This window comes from Zalophus californianus, chromosome 1 (genome assembly GCF_009762305.2).
Source record: "Zalophus californianus isolate mZalCal1 chromosome 1, mZalCal1.pri.v2, whole genome shotgun sequence".
NCBI classification, from domain to species: Eukaryota; Metazoa; Chordata; class Mammalia; order Carnivora; family Otariidae; genus Zalophus; species Zalophus californianus.
In genome coordinates, this window is record NC_045595.1 from 124,118,428 (window position 1) to 124,139,376 (window position 20,949).

At 39.7% G+C, this 20,949-nt stretch overlaps 1 protein-coding gene across 7 annotated transcripts in view; it reads left to right on the plus strand.

The window, feature by feature from the left end:
• The window catches only part of FNDC3B (fibronectin type III domain containing 3B), a 342,488-nt gene that overhangs the window by 30,879 nt on the left and 290,660 nt on the right, over positions 1 to 20,949 (plus strand). The window contains exon 2 of one of the 7 annotated variants that reach the window (XM_027587528.2): positions 5,262 to 5,333. The exons of the other annotated variants lie outside the window; for them this stretch is intronic. The gene's annotated coding sequence lies outside the window, so the exon portion shown is untranslated. The remainder of the gene's footprint in view (positions 1 to 5,261; positions 5,334 to 20,949) is intronic. 7 annotated transcript variants of the gene reach the window in all.

Genomic DNA, 20,949 nt, shown 5'->3' on the forward strand with positions numbered 1-20,949 from the left:
ACCCAGGCACCCGAGTGAAACTGTTTTTACAAATCAGATAATTGAATGTTGAAAACAGTAATACCTAACAACGGACTCCTGTTTGATCATTAACATAAGACATGGTCAGCCTACCACATTTGGAGGCATCCCCTCTTTAATTCCTCCGTAGCTGAGCAAAAATTGCTTTGACGTTCCCTTACGCTTTTCAGCCTTGGAGAGGAGTTCTTGCTTGTAAAGAGTCCAGCTCCTTGGTCAAGCTTAACATCAAGGAATGATGATAAGATAGTAAAATGGACTTTGTGGGCCAAAGGCAGCTCTTAAGAAGCAAGCATTGAGCTTTTCATCTTTCTCTACAGCTGAATTGTGTTGACAGAGTTCCCATCTATGAAAATACAGCAAGAAAACTCATGGGTAACGAAGCCAGGTTTCATTTCAGATGAGACCACATAAACTCTGGTATTGATACCTCCTCTAACATACTTTCATCTAAGTCTTTATGAGGCTCTTAAACCTAATTATTTTAATCTTTTCTTTATGTTGATGAAAAGGGCCAGAGTGGTTGCTTCCATCAGCAACGGTGGGGATCTGAAATGCAGGCAAGCAGAGCTTCCAGATGGTGGCGGGTTTTGGACCTTAGCCACTCAGCAGACATAATTAAACATGTCTGCAGTTCTAAAACAGACCTTTTCTTTGTTTATGGGATTGAACTGTTATCATTAGCATTTAAGTGAAGGACTTGAAGTACTAGAGCCAGGTGCTATATCAGCTACTGTATTAAGTACTGGGTCTGGAACTCTGCTTTGAAAGGTTTGGAGAAGTTTCCGCAAACATTTGGGAATTAGGATGGCTGTGGGGTGTTTTCAACAGGTCTTGTTTGCTCACTTCCTGCTTGTCATTCTCAATGTAGCAAAGTTAGAATGTAGAGAGTCAGGATCTGATGTGAAAGTGGATTGGGACTTTCAGGCAAAAAGTATGGGATGGTCGGTGAAATCAGCTATATTCCTGGCTCTGGCACTCGCTTCTGTTTGAAGTGGAGCGGATCATTCAGTTACTGTGGACTTGGACTTCTCCACTTGGTAAAACTTCTTTCAGGATGGGAAACCACTTATCACGAGAAAGTGATTGGACTTCATGAAAAGAGAATTATAGTTTATTTGTAGAATGAAAGATAGCTGTGAATAAAATCTTTAAAAAAAAAATAAATGGGGCACCTGGGTGGCTCAGTCATTAAGTGTCTGCCTTCGGTTCAGGTCATGGTCCCAGGGTCCTGGGATCAAGCTCTGCATTGGGATCGAACCCCGCATTGGGCTCCCTGCTTGGCGGGAAGCTTGCTTCTCCCTCTCCCACTCCCCCTGCTTGTGTTCCCTCTCTTGCTTTGTCTCTGTCAAATAAATAAATAACATCTTTAAAAAATATATATATATATAGCTGTGAGTTCCCATGTTTACTCTGACGGCCCCATTGCCAGTAAACTCTCCATTTACACTTTTACTGATGATTTAAGGAGCAGGTGAGCATCACTTTTTTTTTTTTTTAAGATTATTTATTTATTTATTTGACACAGAGACAACAAAAGAGAGGGAACACAAGCAGGGGGAGTGGGAGAGGGAGAAGCAGGGAGCCCGATGCGGGGCTCAATCCCAGGACTCTGGGACCATGACCTGAGCTGAAGGGAGACGCTTAACGACTGAGCCGGCCAGGCGCCCCTAGGTAAGCATCAGTTAAAGACCTTTGGGACGCGTTTTGCTTGTGCAGGTCATTGTACGGTATGTTCTATAGCTAGTTCCCTTCTTCACTGAAGCTTTAGAACTAAGTTGGCCTTGTGGCGGGGAGTGGTTGCACAGCTTAGGTAAGTGTAGGGACTGACTTGTTTTATGTCCTCTCCACTGAGAAACTAGCCATATTTTAGCCAGGAAAGAAAATTCACCTTTTTCTGTGTTTCCCCCAGCCTGCTTTCCTTACCACATGACCTTTAAGAACTGTTCTCTTCCTGGAAACCAGGCCTTCCCTTATGAGTTATGCTGCATCTCAAGCAAGGGCGATGTCACAGGATGGTGACTCCAGAGGAGGGCTTCATTGGGTTATGACCATGCAGCAGATGTATTGAAATAGTTGCTTACAAATGAATTGACAATTGATGGACCCCGTTTTTTCAGTCACTTGGTGGAGTGTGTGCCTCTGTCTGGGAGGTCTTTATGCAGTTGATTGCATATTGGTGCTGCTGAGCTGTAGCCTGTGACTGTGGAGGCTGCCATGGGGGTGGCCCTCTTGCTGTGCAGCGTTTCCAGAATTCCACTGGGCCAGTATGCAGGGCTAGTTCTCGGTTTACAAATCCTGTGCGTTCTGTGACTTCGAAACCATACACGTGTGTGTGCTTAGACACATCCCTTCAGCCTGTGCACACAGCAGCCTGCACCATGGACATGGAATGACAGTTGAGCCTTGCACTCTTTCAGCACAAAGTTAAAACTTGACTCATTTAAAGATAGATTCGTTCTGTTTCAGAGCAGCCCTTTACCTTGTGCTTTTGCATGTTGTTACTTGTTTTAGTGAGATTTGTTGCTTACGACTGGAGAATCTTGCCGTCTTGCTATTTGAGGATGATTTCATAGTGGAGGATGTCTCCAGTATCTTAGTTTGCGACTTGATAGCAGGAGTTATGCTTTAAGGCCTGGAAAAAAACAAGGTAATTTAAAGTCTGTTTTGAGACACATGCAGAGGAAGCTATTGTGTAACTGTTGGGCACCTGAAACTTGGCAGGCCCCAAGTCCATTAGTGGCCGCAGTCACATGATTGATTACCAGTTGGGAACTGTAGTTAGCTTATTGCAGACCTACATCCGTCATAATTGATGTTGTCATCAGTGTCAAACTACTCACCCTGTTCTGCCCGCTTCCTTCCAATAACAAAAGTTTGCCTTGCATGTGTGAGAGTGTGTGTGACTGTGTTTGTGTATGGAATTAGAGTTTTTCACCATGATCCCGTCACAACTGCAGGCCTACCTTGGAGGTATTATGAGTTTGGTTCCAGACCACCATAGTAAAGTGAATAGCACAATGAAGTGAATCCATTGAATTTTTTGGTTTCCCAGTGCATAGAAAAGTGAAGGTTGTACAATCCAATAGTCTGGTAAGTGTGCAGTAGCATTAAGTCTAAAAAAAAAAAGTCCATACCTTAATAAAAAAAAGAAATGCTAAACCATGTGAACTTCAGCAAGTGGTAATCTTTTTGCTCATGGAGGCTCTTGCCTTGGTGTTGCTGGCTGCTGACTGATTGGGGTGGTGCTTGCTGAAGGTTGGGGTGGTTGTGGCAATTCTTAAAATAGGACAGCAATGAAATCTGCCACATGGATTGACTCTTCTTCACAAATGATTTCTCTGTAGCATGTGATACTGTTTGATAGCATTTTATCTATAGCAGAATTTCTTTCAAAATTGGAGTCAGTGCTGTCTAACTCAGACACTGCATTATCGACTAAGTTTATGTAATATTCTAAAGTTTTTGTTGTCATTTCAACAGTCTTCACAGCATCTTCATCAGGAGTAGATTCCATTTTAAGAGACCACTTTTCTTTGCTCATCCATAAGAACCCCTCATCTGTTGAAGTTTTATCATGAGCTTGCAGCAGTTCAGTCCCATCTTCAGGCTCCACTTCTAACTTTAGTTCTCTTGCTGTTTCTACCACATCTGTAGTTATTTCCTCCACTGGCAGTCTTGAACCCCTCAAAGTCATCCATGAGGGTTGGAATGAACTGCTTTCAAAATTCCTGCTCATGTTGATATTTTGATCTCTTTCCATGAATCATAAATGTTTTTAATGGAGTCTAGAGCGGTGAATACTTTCCAGAAGGATTATTACAATTTATTTTGCCCAGTTCAATCAGGAGAATCACTGTCTATGACAGCTATAGCCTTATGGAATGTAGTCCTTACATAATAAAACTTGAACGTCAAAATTACTCCTGATTCATGGGCTGCAGAATGGGTATTGTTTTAACAGATGTGAAGAAATATTAATCTCATTGTACATTTCCATGAGCTCTTGGGTGATCAGGTGCATTGTCAGTGAACAGAAAGGAATCTTTTTATCTGCACAGGTCTCAACAGTGGGCTTAAGAGATTCAGTAAACCATGCTGTAAACAGATGTTCTGTCATCCAGGCTTTTTATAGAGCACAGGTGGAGTAGATTTAGCGTAATTCTTTAAAGGTCCTAGGATTTTCAGAATGGTCAGTGAGCGTTGGCTTCTTCTGAAAGTCAGCAGCTGCCTTAGCCCTTAGCAAGAGTCAGCCTGTCCTTTGAAGTTTTGAAGCCAGGCATTGACTTCTTTCTACCTATGAAAGTCCTAGATGGTATCTTCTTCCAATATGAGGCTGTTTTGTCTACACTGAAAATCTGTTGTTTAGTGTGGCCACCTTCATGAATTATCTTAGCTAGATCTTCTGGATAACTTGCTGCAGTTTCTACATCAGCACCTGCTGCTTCCCCTTGTACTTTTATGTTACAGAGACGGCTTCTTTCCTCCAACCTCATGAACCAACCTCTGCTAGCTTTGAACTTTTCTTCTGCAGCTTCTTTACTTCTCTCAGCCTGCATAGAATTGACAAGAGTTACGGCCTTGCCCTGGATTAGGTTTTGGCTTAAGGGAATGTGGTGGCGGGGTTTGATCTTTTATCCAGACCACTAAAAGTTTCTCTGTATCAGCAATAAGGCTGTTTCTCCTTCTTATCATTTGTGTGTTCACTGGAATAGCACTTTTTGTTTCCTTCAATAATTTTTCCTTTTGCGTTTCACAACTTGGCTAACTCGTGCAAGAGGCTTAGCTTTCGGCCCATCTTGACTTTCAATATTTTTTCCTCCCCAGGCTTAATCATTTCTAGCTTTTGATTTCTACTGAGAGACTTGTGACTCTTCCTTTTACTGGAACACTTTGAGGCCATTGTAGGGTTATTAATTTGCCTAGCTTCAATATTGTCCTGTCTCAGGGAGTCAGGAGGTCTGGGCAGAGGGAAGGAGGGGAATGGCTGGTTGGCAGAGTAGTCAGAATACACACAACATTTATGGATTAAGTTCACCATTTTATATGGGTGCAGTTTGTGGTGCCCCAAAACAATCATAATAATGACATCAAAGATCACTGATTACAGATGACCATAGCAAATATAATAATAATAATGAAAAAGTTTGGAATGCTGCGAGAATTAGGAGATGGGACACAAGAGACACGAAGTGCGCAAATGCTGTTGGATAAATGATGCCAGTGTCCTTGTTTGTTGCCAGGTTGCCACAGTCCTTCAATTGGAGGCAAAACAAAAACCAAAAAACAACATCTGTGAAGTGCAATCAAATGAGGTATGCTTGTATTTGAACTTGTTGATTTTAATAAGACATTAGAAAAATTGAAGATTCCATGCTTCTCCACTCTCTGTATTTGGGGAACCTGTGGGTTTCTTCCTATCAAGTTAATTAAGAGAAAGAAGGAAAGATTGTCCCAAATTGTGTCATCTTGTGCCCAGGGCCAAAAAAAGAAGTACAGGGACAGACAGGCCTTTAAAACTTGGACAATGACTTAAAAACGTGAATTAATATAATTTTAAATGTTCATTGATGTTTCTTCATGGAAGTTAAGTGGTTGTTTCCTGAGGGGTTTGCTCTTACGAAGTCATTTTGTGCTCTTATGAAAGGAAATGGAGGGGCAGTGAAAATGTGGGTGGGACTGGACTGGCTGGAAATTGGGTGAGCAGGTCTCATTAAAGCTTCCTTTTTACTTCGCTGCACATACTTAAAGATTAGGAGTTAATTTCTCTTTATGGGGGAAAATGTGGCAAGGGGCATTCCCATTTCAGAGATTCTAAGTTTTGTGACTTATGTCAAGATGGAATTTCTTTTTCTTTTTAAGACTTTATTTATTTGAGAGAGAGCAAGCATGGGGGGTTGGGGGCGGGCCAGAGGCAGAGGAAGATGCAGACTCCACACTAAGCAGGGAGCCCGACCCGGGACAACATCCCAGGACCCTGATATCATGACCTGAGCCAAAGGCAGATGCTTAACCGACTGAGCCACCCAGGTGCCCCGGGAATTTCGTTTATTTAAGGGTTATCGAATCCTTTTTTTTTTTTTTTTTTTGGTCAAAAAATGTTTTTCCTTGTCTTTGTGTCTTCTCAAACTTCAAAAGAAGAGTCTTTTATTTTTTTCCTTAATGGTTTTTATCATGTTTGAAGTCCTGAGTTCTTTAAGTACTGACATGTGCAAATGAAGTCCCCATTACATTTTTATACTGAAAATTTATAGATCTGATTGTTGAAAGAGAAGTACAGACTTTATTGTAGCTTTATATAAAAGAATTTTTGATTGTAGGCACCAGGGAGGCCATCTAATTCTTTATTCCAACTGGTGTCAAGGCCACCCGTATGACATTGTGACACATGGTCACCAGCCTGTGCTAGAATCATTGTGATCTACTAACAGGACAGTTGTACTAGGAGCCTGGAGACCCACTTCCAGTTCCGGGTGTGCCCATAACTAAGGGTGAGTTTTTGAGTCATGAAATGAAAGAATTGGACCAGGTGGTCACTAAGGTTTCTTCCATTTCTCAATCTCTGTGACTATCCATTGACAGAATGTCTTCAACTTTAAAAAGCAATCAGTTAATATATATTTTTTTGACATCTTTCATTTTTATATTGAACCCAAATTGTCATGGTTAAGATAGGCTTTCTGTTGCACTGTTTTTTCATATATGTTGATCAGGACACTCTTTGAGACACAGTAGCCCAGTAAATACACAAAAATATTTATATATAGCTGAATCAAAAGTTTCATAAATCGATACTTGCCTTTATTCTTTGTGATGCAGTTCTATACTATTCTATTTTCTTTAAAAGAATGCCAGTCAGTGACCCACTAAATTGATTATATGACCCAAGAATGGGTCTTGGCCTCTAGTTCAAAAAACCACTCCGTAGCAACCTAGAACAAGTTTGTTTCTTCAAACTCGACTCAAATTCAACTATAGTTAGCTTATTTGCCTTTAGTTCTTCTCTTTTACGGGCTTTAAGGTCCCTAGTTTTTGAAGTTTTCCTAGTATGTTTTGATATTTTGACTCCCCACCATCATGGTCATCTGCCCCTAAACACTTAGTTTGTGCCCATCTTAAAAGTAATGGTGCCCAGGAGAAAGATAATCTCAAAATAAAATTTACTGCCAGGTCTTTTTCCTGTCTCCTTTCCTACTAATGTCTACGATGTGTTACATAATTTTTTACAAGTATTTATTCCACACACATTTACTGAGCACTGTCAGGACTGTTCTTGGTGCCTGGGGTTACAGCAGAGAGCAAAACAAAACCGCAGCTTTCAGGGAGTGTACGTTGTAGAGAACTGTGCTAGCTGCTAGGAGTAGCCTGCGAGTCCTACCCAGGCCCTTGCCCATGGAGCTATAGGGCTCAGTTGCACATGGTCTTTTATGGCTCTGTGTTGTATGCTTGTTAGGTATTTCCCTTCTGAATTGGGAGCTCTTCCTGTCTTTCCACTTGAGTACACATTTCAGCAAAGATGAAATGTCCGTTTCTAGGGACAGCGTATGTATGAAGTTTCCCTTTATTTGAATTCATTAAAAAAGTTAAGTGGAAATTAGAGTTAAAAAGATTATCAAAGAACAGAAATACTCAATTATTTTTCCTGAGTTTCAGGGTGGTTAAGGGAAGGTTTCCATTATATGTGATGAAAGCCTGTAAATTCTCTTCAGGTCACAAGGGCATCTAGAAGGGTCTTTAACATTTTAGGACAATGAAGTATACTTTTAAAATAAAATTACAAAAACAAAAAATAAAATAAAAATTACAGCTATTTCTAGAGTGACTTTGATATGCGTAAATTTGGACCAATGTTAAAACTAGTTTTAGAGTTTGAATTTTTAAAAAAATGTCTGTAAAGTTATATATTGGGGGGAAGAGGTTTAAGTGAACAAATTAAAAATGTGGTTCTTCAAAGTTTGCAGTCACATTAGAAAGTAAAATCTGCATACACAAAATTAAATAAATGAATGATCAAGCCGAGTACAACTCCAGTACAATCGTAGGTAAATGGAATTATTCAAGAGAGTAACTGGAGACTTAACATTTGAAGTAGATGGGAGTGGATTGATTAAAAAAAAAAAATCAGGTCTGTTCTAAGTCGAATGTATTTTAAGGGATCTGAAGCACTTAAAAAAATCTGTGCTTAGGTGAAGTTGCATATCCATTTAAATAAAACTAGAATTTAAAAATCTTTCTATTTAAAAAATTAACAAATAGGATTTTTTTTAAATGGGAGCTGTAAATATATTTATAACATGAGGAAACTAATGTGTAGAATGAAAGAGAAAGGAAAGCAAGCCTTAAATGTGACATTCTTCATTCAGATTGGGATTGCATTGATCTAGAGGCAGGAAAATTTTTATGAGGTGGCATTTTTCACACAGGCCTGCCTCTTCCTTTACCTTATTCTGAATTACCTATATATCAAAGCTTTCTAGTCCAAAGTCAACAGGTGGAGATTTATGCTGGACTTATAAACAAAGCCCTAGAACATTACTACACTTAATTGTTGAATGCTCTCTCCCCCTTCCCTGGACAAAGATTTTGGCCTCCCGTGTGGTTGTCTGAGAGAGAATTAATGGATTCTTCTCTGTGATCTCATGTAGAAGGGCTCCCAGTATTGAAATATTTGACTTTTTTTTTCCTCAAAGAAACTGGAATACTTTTTTAAGTTGCCTAGTAATTTAAGTTCACAAAGGTGAACTGAAAAAGTATTTAAACAACTAGTACTAAAAATCACCTTAGGAAAAAAATAGCATATTTTTGTCTTCAGAGAGAATGGTGTCTCGGAGCCAGAAATAGTAACCCAAATAAAATACACAGAAAAGGGGAATCTGTCTGGTTGTAGTATCCAAATTAGATTTCAGATCCAAATCAGGATCCAGGCAAAGATCCAACTTAGATTTCATATTTTAAACTTCTTCTGTGAACTTCCACTTGACATTCTTTAAAGTGAAATGACACTTTGTACTAATTCTTAAAATGCCCCCCCCCCCCATTTAAAACATGTGAAAATAGTTACTTTTTAATACCGTCACGTAAATGGAATTTTGGGGTTTGGGAGGGTGAGCACAGTGCCTAGGTCCAACAAAATGCAGATCTCTGTCTCAGAAGAAGGGGGAGGTGCCATTTGACCAATACTACAGTGTCTGTAGAAAGTGGAATTTGCGTGGAAATGGTAACTTTGATTTGTGTGGAAATGGTGAATTTCAGATTATGAAGGTTTCATCCTAGCTTCGCTGGGAGCCGTAGATTGACGTAAATGTTTGAGTATACTGAAGCATTTAGATTGTGGCAGATGAGAACACAGGCGCCTTTGAGGGCAATCTGCACAAAATGCTCTTGACTTTATGATAGCTTTCTGCCTGCTGCCACCCAGGTGTCTGTCTCCTCCTCATCGGTTTGAGGGGCATTCCCTAAAATAAGGGAGGAAATTCAGATAATAGTTTTGGAGATTCTGGCCAAGGCAGCCTTTTACAGGAAGTTTTTCTGGTTATGAGTGTCACACGATGGCCATGGGAATGTGTTTACTTGACTATCTGTTGACACTTCAATACAGGAGATAAAGAACACACTGAACTCTCCCCCACCCCCCACATGCCCAAACTCCTATGTAGGTATTTTAGCAGCCTTTGAGATAATGGAACCCACACCCTATAGAAACTTTGAGTTGTATGGCTAGGGCAGGGATGGACGTTTGTATAAATAAGCATCTCTCCAGGATTAGGGGGGCATCAAAAATAGGAATTTGTGATTTCTTATATTAAGTACTATCAATGTCATGCTGTGAAGCTACACAGTTAGAATCTGAGCTGAGGCCTCAGGATCTTCGCTGACTTAGGGTAAAAGAATAGATCAGTATACATGGCAGGAATCTAGAAGGCCCTCGTGCCTTTTAAATCCAGAGCAAGTCTCCTGCCTTCCTCCAAAGCTGCTTGTTTGCCCTGGGTGGGATTTTGTTTGTGAGCCACAACTCCCAAGTGTTCCTGCTAGCTTAATAGGGAGAGAGACTAGGAAGAACAAACTGGCAAGTGAATTGGGTGGCTATTGACACAAAAGTCTTTAGATAGTTGGAAAGAAATTCTACATTTCAGGACATTTCTACCACCAAAGCAGAGGTGTGGGGATTATTCCTGTGTTGCCATTGTTGAGGTCTGTCTTTAGCACTCGATTCTGTACACACGAAAATGTGTGGAGATGGCAAATGATGCTTGGATAGCCACAATGTGGGAAATTGTCACTATCCTTTAAGATGATGAAGTTCAGCTTCTAGTGAAGGAAGACAGGACCTTAGAGCGTGTTTTAAAGTGAGGTGTTGGGTGCTGCTTCTTGTTTTTCTTGTTTTTCGGGCTTCTGCTTTTCGTGAGAGAAGTATCGTTTCTGGAAATGAAAAGCATGGAGGCAGCAAATCTATTTCTTTAAAAAAAAAAAAGTCTGGATTTTTGCACTGCTGGACTGGCTGTTGATTTGGCAGCCTTGGTAACTGAGATCCTGGCTACGTGGCTGTGCAAAATCTCCAATGCTTAGTTTCAAATCTGAAGTCACAAACGGGGTTCTAAAACAAAAATACGGCTTTAGAATAATAGAGGGAGGAGAAAGAGACAAGATTGATAAGTAGGCCAGTTACTATTTTTTTAAAATATGAATTAGGAGGTTAAACCTAAATGAAGAAAACAGAACTCAGCAGAAAAATAAGGTTTATCTTATAAAAAGTTCATATTTCACTCTTGGGCCTAGTTGTTAATGACATTCAGTTACCTGAAAGGATTATTAGGAGGGGGGGCATTATCCATTTTCACTTAATTGCCTTGCATCTGGGGCTTTGGAAGACAATTGGCTGTCTCATGGATTGACTATTGAAGTTGAGTGTGGTTTAGCTATGACCTTATCCGGAGACTTCTTGCCCTTTTAGGTTGAAGACACCCTGTTGAATCTTAGAATTTTTAGCAATAACTTGAAGGGGTGGGGACCTGCCCATGTGAGGTTTCATTTTGGCATAAAGCCAGAAGGTTCTGCTCTTGCCTGTAACTTACATGTGGTTTGCTGGTAAATTCATCAAGGGTTCAAAGTTGATACTTAGTAAAAAGCCTAGAGGCCCCAAAGATGAACTGGTTAGAGTAGGGATCTCCTGTTGATTGTGTTTGTTAAGGACACTCCATGATTATGCATAAAATATATGTGTCTAACAGAGTCTCTGTATCTGATGGTTAGGTTTTTTGAAGGGCAAACTCATTTCCTTATAGCAGCTTCCTTAGGAATTAGAATCAGTTACTTAAGTTGTTTCTCAGTATTTGGAATTAGTTGATTAATGCTTTTTTGAAAATTGATTGATTGACCATCAGGATGTCATATCAGTCTAAGGTTTTAATTTAAAAATTGATAGATAAAAGTTGGAGGTTGTGATTTATGAACCCTGTTTTTCCAAAGATTCATTTATTTAGTCAACTATTTTTTTTTTTTTTTTTTTTTTTAAATCCCTGTATTCCTTTCAGGACTGATTCAAAGACACTGGTTTGTTACTAGTAGTTTTCAGTTAATATTAGAGAACGTGAAGAGTCAAATTACCTTCTGGATTCCCCCATTTGGCTGCCAAAGTAATTTGCTTGTCTTACTTTTACCTCACCAATCACCTCTATTTTCTCCATTAATCAGAAATGTAACCATGGTTTCTGTGTTATATCTTTTGTTTCATTGTCTCTCTAATCTTTGTTCTCTCTGTTTTTTCTTTACGTGGCACAAAAATTGATTTGAGTCTAGAATTTGAGGTAAAGTTAATTATGCTAATATTGTGCTTTTCCATATTTGTGGTTTATAGGTTAAAATCTTAGGATTTTATTGGAGCGCCTGGGTAACTCAGTCGGTTAAGCATCTGCCTTCAGCTCCGCTCATGATCCCAGGGTCCTGGGATCAAGCCGCACAACGGGCTCCCTGCTCGGTGGGAAGCCTGCCTCTCCCTCTCCCTTTGCCTGCCTCTCCCCCTGCTTGTGCTCTCTCGCTCTCTCTCTCTCTCTCTCTGCCAAATAAATAAATAAATAAAATCTTCAAAAAAAAAAAAAAACCAACAACTTAGGAACTTATTTCATACATATATTTCAAAATAGGGCACTGACTTGATAATAAAAGTTACGTTTCTTAAATCTGTAATACACTGAATATATTTCTTGGAGGTTTTTGTGGGGTTTTTTTTGTTTTGTTGTTTTTAGAGCAGTTTTAGACTCACAGCAAAATTGAGAGGAAGGTATAGAGATTTCTTAAATACCCACTGCCCTCCACACACACAGCTTCCCTCACCAGAGCAGTACATTTGTTAAAAGTGATTGACACTCCATTGACACATCATTATCACCCAGGGTCTGAATATATTTTTAAATGCAGAAAGTAAAATTGTGAACAGTGTTGTAAATTAGAAGGTTGAATGGCTGTGTAGGTAAGTTTAGTAATAGGTGACAGATTTTGTATTCATACCTGTTTGCCATTAATCGTGCGTTTTGTCAGTTACTCCTCAGAGCAATTCGATTAACACATTAAGTTTTGGGGTTTAAGAAATGTACTTCAAAGTGTAAGGTTATGCTTACCTAATTGGCTAGGAAGAGCTTTTATTTCTTTTTAGGAAAATAATTTCCTCTTGTTTCACATTATCCAGCACATTGGTTGAGTGAAATTAATTGTTAACTTGAAACACATTTATTTTCTATGAATGTGAATACTCCCAGAGTACATTTGACACTTTGATAATACTTAATTGTGGATTAGGTTCATGGTTCCATGTGATATGTTGACATTCAAGTCAGGGGAGCCTATTACATTTATAGAAGTTCATAACAAACTCATCATTAACTAGGATTGCAGGAAATAAGGAAATACGTGTTTTGGCATATGAGGTATGTATTGGAATTCTTTTTTGTACCTGTGTTGTAAACTAATAAGGAAGTCCAACTACTATGTATTTTTTTCTTTTATAAACTTTTCTCCCAACCCCAGATAATTTGAATAAAGTCCTCTTTATTCCTGTCTGTTGTGGTCATTTACTTTCTATGGATAAATAGTATTCCTTGTTATTTGCAAGGCTGATGTAACGGCACAGCTGTTATATGCTTGGCATTTCTGCTTCTGGTGAAATGCTATTTGTGCAGATTTATCTGATCCAGATGTGTGACCAGCGAGTTACATTTCTAATTATAAGGATAGCCAAATTCCATTATAAGCACATCATGGGATTATAGGGCCAGGAGGTATCTTGAGAGGACATGTAGTTCATTCTCCAGCTTTTCAGCAGGACCACACTCCATAAACCACTCCAACACTGAACAAAGCAGCAAAGAATGTTCCACCCATGTATAGGCTGCATGTAGAATCATCAGACTTATAACTGGAAAAAGAGATGAGTCCCTCTGGTCCAGCCCTCTTATTTTACGGGTAAACAGATTCAGGCCCCGAGAAGTTTGACTTAATCTGGGTTTTTAGAACTCTTTGCCTAGCACTTACTCTGCTGTCTTCTGAAATGGCCCGTGCTGAGGGAGACAGGGTGGAAGACTTGATTGGAAATGCCAGGGACAGATTCAGATGTAGCTCTCTGGTTACTTAATTTAAATGAGGTAAGGATTAGGGATAGCTGGATTCGATTGGAATTTATTAACTTTCTGAAACCTAATGGGGAGGTACTTTATTATGTAGGAATATGTGTATATGTTTGTGGACTTTAGTTCTAAAGTGCTAAAGAAATTAGGCCTGTGTTTAGGACAAGATGGTTTGCAAGTGTTGTATATAAGCTTACTGGGAATGACATCTATGAATAAATATGTGATTCTTTCAACTTGATTTGGCATTGTTGGGTCTGGGGTTTGATTTACCCGAAGCTAATAGTTAGGCTGTTGCTGTTTGCTCCATGCTGGCAGAAGACAAGGGGGTCCTTTGCCACAGAGGCATGCCAAACAGCCCAAACATTAGCTTGCTTGTATCAGTTCCTCCTTGTCCCCAAGGCCCACAGGGGTGATACGGAGTGTCCAGATGGAGCTGCACATGCGTGGGATTGTGTTTCTGCTGAGGGACACTAAGCTTGGGGGAATCTACTGCTTTTTTTTTTTTTTTTAAACTATGCAGCAAGTGAATTTGCTCTTTATCCAGAAGAGAGACCTCATTCACCCTGTCAAGGTTGTTGAAATGAAATGCAAATGAAACTGAGAAATAGCCTGGGTACAGAATGGGCGGGGCCTTGCGTTTTTGGTTACCTGGCAGGACGGGTAGGAGCACAAGAGACTGATGGAGTGTGTCTCACAACAATAGTGCCCTGTAATTTCTGTCCATTTCTGTGTGGTAAGAAAGAGATGATCAAATATATTGCGTTACTAGCAACTTCAGAGAGAGTGAAAGACATGATGTAGCTGTTAGGAGGCAAATTCATAATAAGGGAAAATGGTCAGCTGGATGATCAGGAGAATGAAAATGGGAGGAAAATATGAACAACTTCATTTTATTTCTTTTGTAAATTGACATCTTATTATGGTACTTCAGGATGTGGTTAGATCATATTAAATGATCACAACCAAAAACATGAGGGATTATACATCTTGTTTCTACACTGTTAAGTCCATGTATCCTTTGTGAAATCAAAGTGGTAGCCATGTGGACCTAGGGATAGGTTTAGCTCTGTTTCTTCACTGCATTGTGACCTTAGGTTTTATTATTTGTATTTTGTTTAAAAAAAATTAAATTGGGGGGCACCTGGGTGGCTCAGTTCGTTAAGCATCTTGGTTTCAGTTCAGGTTTCAGTTCAGGTCATGATCTCAGGTTGTGAGTTCGAGCTGGGTGTGGAGTGTGTTTGAAATTCCCTCTCTCCCTCTCCCCCTGCCTCTCCCCCTGCATGCTCTCTCTCCCTCTCTTTTTCTCTCTCAAAGAAATAAATCTAAAAAAAAAAAAAAAAGATTTAAACAGTAGGGAGGTATAAAAAAGTAAAAGCCTTCCTTTCATCACACTCTCCCTACCCCAGTCAAGGTTCATAGAGGTTGCCATAGTTCTGTGGCCTTTGGATCAGTCAACATCAGAAGGGAGAGGAAATGTTAATAATAGTTGCAGTGGCTACTTGTTGCATCTGAAGGATAGGATCTAATAAGCTCTGGGGCCATTTAAGAGATACTCTGAATGCCTAGAAAGATTTAAGAGGCAGTATTATTCTATCACTAAAATATTATATGTTCAGTTTTCTCAAATAATAGCTGAAGATTGCCTTATAATAAGGTGTGTTAAGTAGGCCGGGTAACAGTATCTTTATTTGAGGGATAAGGGAACTGTAGCATACAAAAATGATTTGCCCAGTTAGAGGTCAGCCATGTTAGGCTTTGTACCTGCTTAGAAAACATTTTGGCCCCAACAAAATCTTTGTACCACATGAAGCTAAATATGTAGTACTCTTAATTCCACTTACCTTGCTCTGTTTTTAAACACTCAGTGTCACTTTCTTACACACTACATAACTTATGTATTGTGTTCATTGCTTGTTTCCTTCCTCAAGAATGTAAACTCCAGAAGAAGGGTTTTTGTTTGTTTGTTTTTGCTCCCGTGCATTGGTGAATTTCCAATGTCTGCAACAGCTTCAAACTCAACAGTAGGTGCTCAGTAAATTGGTGATTAAATGAATCAGCAGGTGGTATACACATAGCAGACGGTGCTGTAAATTGATGAGACATGTCTTACACTCTGTGTCCAGCCCAAAGCTGGGCATCTCTGATTGGACATGTCCCGGTGACATTGGTTGTTCTCTCTGACTTGATGAGATTGAACTTGTAAACTGGGCGGAAGGATGGGGCCTGCAGATTTTGGTTTTTTTGGCCTTACAATGTGTGTGTGTTTTGTTTTTTAATTTGGAAGCAATACTTAGAAATGAATGGATTGCACATGAAATGAAATTTCTGTTTTTTTCTCGAAAACCTGGCAGTATCAGCCTGCATTCCTGCATGGTAGCAAGGGCTGAGCTGAGCTCTCTCGTTTTTTTTTGTTTTTTGTTTATTTTAAAAGACTTTATTTGCGAGAGAGAACACGAGCAGGGGGGGAGGGGCAGAGGGTGAGGGAAAAGCAGGTTCCCCCCCCCCCGCCCCCCCGCCGGGATCTGAAGGCAGACACGCTTCACCAACTGAGCCACCCAGGCACCCCTGAGCTCCTGTGTGTGTAGTGGTCCCCACCACTCTCCATTGACTTCTAGATGCTGAAGCTGTCAGTTTTTTTTGCTGTCATGTGTGTTCTTTAATTTTTCAATTTTTAACCACAAAGAGATCTTTCTCTCTAGCCATGTTTTCCAAAAGAGGGAAAAAGGAAAGGTTGGCCACTTTAGTCATTGACGTTACCTCCTTGGCTCCTGTAGGCATCTGAACAGCGCAGCCCCTTGATGTAATGGTTATCTAAGATCTCCACCTCTTTTAGGGCTAGCCTTTTTATGATTGTAGCTGTGATTGCAGATGGTATGCGAGGGGGAAGAGCAAGCTGCTCAGACTTAGAGGAATGAGCTTCAGTGCTTTGACTGTGAAGCGGTAGCATGGAAATGTGAGTCTGGGGAAAAATGCTTCCTTTGTTGAACTATTAATGCATAATTGGTTCAGTTGTTGAAAGTGCACGGCCGCGTTGAGTGCTCAGGTACAGCATTAGAAGGGCCCTAAAGGTATATGTTCTCCATCTGTACGTTTCCTGTCCACTAGAGAGATTCGATTTTTCTGTTTGTAGTGGTGGCCTGAAATGCAAAAGATGGAGAAAACATTTTATTGTTTGGGGAAAGTGATCCTTCATTCAGGGAAAGTGAATGTTGTAGATTTGTTTTTGTTTTGAAGACTTGTAAGTTGAGCCTTGGAGCCCTTTCAATAGAATAAATGGCATACTATTCCTAGGGGAAATTTGAATAACTAGACAATTTCAAGTCACGTTTAATGTGGGAATGTGACTTATATTCTGATAGTATGTGGGTGAAGAAGATTGTACAGCCCGTCCTTTAGACTTCTGAATTGCTTACTTGATTATGGAGTTAACCAGCGGATCCAGTTTTCTTTGACTCTACCTAAAAGTTGGACTAAGAAACAATGTAAGTGAAGTGCTAATAACATTTCGTATAATTAGATGACTATAAAATAGAGATTTCACGTAAGTTCAGTAGGAGAGTTTGAAAATAATTAGGTAGCTAGAGCGGTATTGCCCAAAGAGCGTTATCTGGTGTATGGTAGCTTTTGAGACAAGTTTGTGTGTTCAGAAAAGTTTGACCTTGTTGAGAGTCTCCGTGCATATTAGTTCTTGGAAGCCTGGTAGTACAGAACCTCTAGCTATTCCATCTAGAGGTTTCGAGCTTGGTTGATAGACTTGTTCTTCCATATAAGATGTATAAGTATGAAGCAGAATATTCCATGTCATATACTTTGTAGATTCCCACCTGGATGGATTTAGGGGGAAAAAACTCAAAACTTTTACAACACGTTAGTTGGCTCCTGTTTCCATATGGATTTATCTGTTCCCCTCAATTTTACTTGGGTTTGCAATTACTTTTCTTCCACGCTACTCCCAGGAATATTTTGCAGTGACGTGGTTAAAACTTAGTGTAGAATCCAGATGGAACATAGAGTCTAATTTTGAGTACTCTTGTTTAGAAAACAAATCTATCTGTATTGATTCCCCATTTTTTAGGTAATGCGCTTCTAGTTAAGGTACATGACTTAACTGTATTGTAAAGTACCATTATTAGGTGCGGTCATCTTTTCCTTGCACTGTTGCTCTTTCCTATTACTAACTTAGGTAAGACTTGTTTTCTCTGAAAGCCTCAGTAGTCGCCTGGTTGGGACTTTGCAGATAGAGGCTGATGGGGGCTGGGGGGGGGTGGAAGGGGAAGACGGGAGGATAACGAACAGTTTGGAATTTGATAAGCAAGAGTTGGTGTATGTGTGAGTGGTGTGGTTAAGAGCTTATAACTTGGTTGAGTTTCCTTTATAAACCCTAAGTAGAAAATATGTTCAGAAATTTGAAGCGATTGGAGAGGCGCAAGAAACCTTACCCTTCCATTAATCAGTGGTGTGATCTCTCAAAAATAAGGGACGGATTAGATACTCTTGAAGGTGCGGCTGATTTAAAAACAAACTTAAAAAAATTTCATTGCAAATTTTTAAATGCTGAGGTTGCATTTTCGAAATGTGTGTACGTTGTAACATGCTAGAAGGGAAATCAAACCCTCATGGTAGAGAAAAGTGAATGCTGATGTAAAAATATGATTTGGAATCTTTGCTATTTGCCAGGGGCTACAAGATTTAAACAGTTCTGTATTTGTGACCTTCTCATACCACGTGAAGGCTGGAGGAGAATTTGAAGTTGTAGGTGGACCTTATTCAGAGATCTTCAGGACGTAGTTCACTATAGCAAGAAGTGATAGTCTAGTATATACCACTTCTGCCTTCAGATCTTGGAAGTTTTTTAACATTCATCAACCAGCCGCTCAGTTTCAGAGTAAGCAGTGAGAAGCTGAGCACCAGAGAAGTGCTTGCCTCATCTTGTTCCTGGAAAAGCCAGCAGCTTAAAAATGCTTGTTATTCAAGGTGTGACCCGAATGAGTGTTGTACAGCTATTGTAATTTTTCTTTAAAGATATGTGGCTAAACGAAGTACTTTCTAGGGAAGATTTCTTCTAAGTAGACGTTTACTTATGACTTACCCGAAATTGGGGAGACTGCTGTCTAAACAGAATTTAGAATTAGGAGGGAATGGGAGATGACCTCTTCCAGCCACACCATGTTGCAGATAGACGTAGGCTCTGAGAAGCCCAAGTCACACAGCTGGCTTATGTAAGAGAACTTGAATTAAATCCAGATCTTCGGATTGCCACCCAGATCCCGTTCTTCATATCATGTAGGTGTCAGGCAATGTGTTCCAATGCTAGAATTTCTCGTGAAATCTTTAAAAAACGGGAAGATAATCTACATACAGCAAGTTACACAGATCTGCATCTTCATAAGTATATTTTGATATGTAATTGATCTTTTGTAAAAAAATGATATTATTTGTGTTGACAGCATTCTCTTAGGATATGTGAGATATTTAAAATAATTAGCTTGTATAGAAGGTATAAAAAAAGTAGTATTTTTACTCATTTATCCAGCAGTTAGACTTTTAAGATATATTGACAATGGCCAAATAATATTTGGGGTTCTGGTTTAAGTGATAGGAAAATAAGCTTTCTTATGGACTGAGTAGGGATTGGGAGAGAATTGATTTGTCTTAGTGTTGAATTTCATGGAATTAGCTTTGAATAAATAGTATTATCAGTGTGCTGTGAGTTATTTAATTTTTATTTTTTTAAGCTATTTTTTTTTAAGATTTTATTTATTTGACAGGGAGAGAGAGAGAGAGCACACAAGCAGAGGGAGCAGCAGAGGGAGAGGGAGAAGAAGGTTCCCTGCTGATTGAGCCAGGAGCCCGATGCGATGCGGGGCTCAGTCCCAGGACCCTGGGATCATGACCTGAGCCAAAGGCAGACTCTTAACCAACTGAGCCACCCAGGCACCCCTAAGTTATTATTTTTTAAAGATTTTTATTTTTAAGTAATCGCTACACCCATCATGGGGCTCAAACTCAGTACCCTGAGATCAGAAGTCGCATGTTCTGTGGACGGATCCAGCCAGTCACCCCTTAGTGCTGTGAGTTTTTTAAACTCACGGTGAGGGGTGCCTGGGTGGCTCAGTTGGTTAAGCGACTGCCTTCGGCTCAGGTCATGATCCTATAGTCCCTGGATCGAGTCCCTCATCGGGCTCCCTGCTCGGCAGGGAGTCTGCTTCTCTCTCTGACCCTCCTCCCATCTCATGTGCTTTCTCTCTCATTCTCTCTCTCTCTCAAATAAATAAATAAAATCTTTAAAAAAATAAATAAACTCACAGTGAGTAACTAATCTCTGTAGGACTTTGCAAAGTAAAAATTAGCTCTGAACAAATGATTTCTTTTATTATTAATTCTTATTTCTGAATGAAGTTTATTAATCAAGAATATGCCAAAACATCTTTTAGAATGTATGTTATAGGAGTATAATAAAGAATTTGGGGCAGGATGTTTTACCACAGGATTTTCTTAACCCCTGGGGAAAAAAACGGTAAGAATTTATTAGGGGTGAGGAAATTTACTCAGTGAGTGTTGGAAACAGAGTGTGATGTGACACAGCTGTCTGCAGACGTTTGGAGGATTCCCACGGGACAGTCAGTCCTGAGTCATCATCAGTTGATTGAAGGTAGGGGGTAGCCGGCAACATACACCACCCACAAGTTGAATGTCAGCTTTATTAAGCCTTCAGCAGTATGATTTTAGATCGTAATTTCAGTCATAGCAATATTGTAATACCTTTGACAGAAGGATTTGGGAACTCTTGAAAAGAGAAGATTCCAATCAGGCTGTCTTGGAAAAATCAAGGACACGCAGGTTTGAAAATCTCACTCACCATTCATTATTACTGAGAATGTAGCTCAGTTACATAGTTAGCCAAGTGTGCAAAGCCGGATTTCCAATGTCTGCACAGTGCCAGGTGTGTAAGATACCCGGGAAGTGTTCGAACAGCCGACGGAATGAATTTCTAGATCTGTCCACTCAACTTGTTATGACTCCAATCACACATATGATTTCCACATATATCATTCATTTGTAGGAGTGCTCTGGTTGTGATTTGTTAAATGAGTTGAGTGGGCGTGTTTAATCCTAAATCTGTTTTTTAATAGTTAAAAACCTTTTTTGTTGAAGTATAATTAACATAATGTTTAATATTAGTTTAGGTGTACAGCATAGTGATTCAACTATTCTGTACATTACTCAGTGCTCACCATGATAAGTGTGGTCATCATCTGTCACCACATGTTTTTATCATCTTGTTGACTCTATTCCCTATGCTGTACTTTTC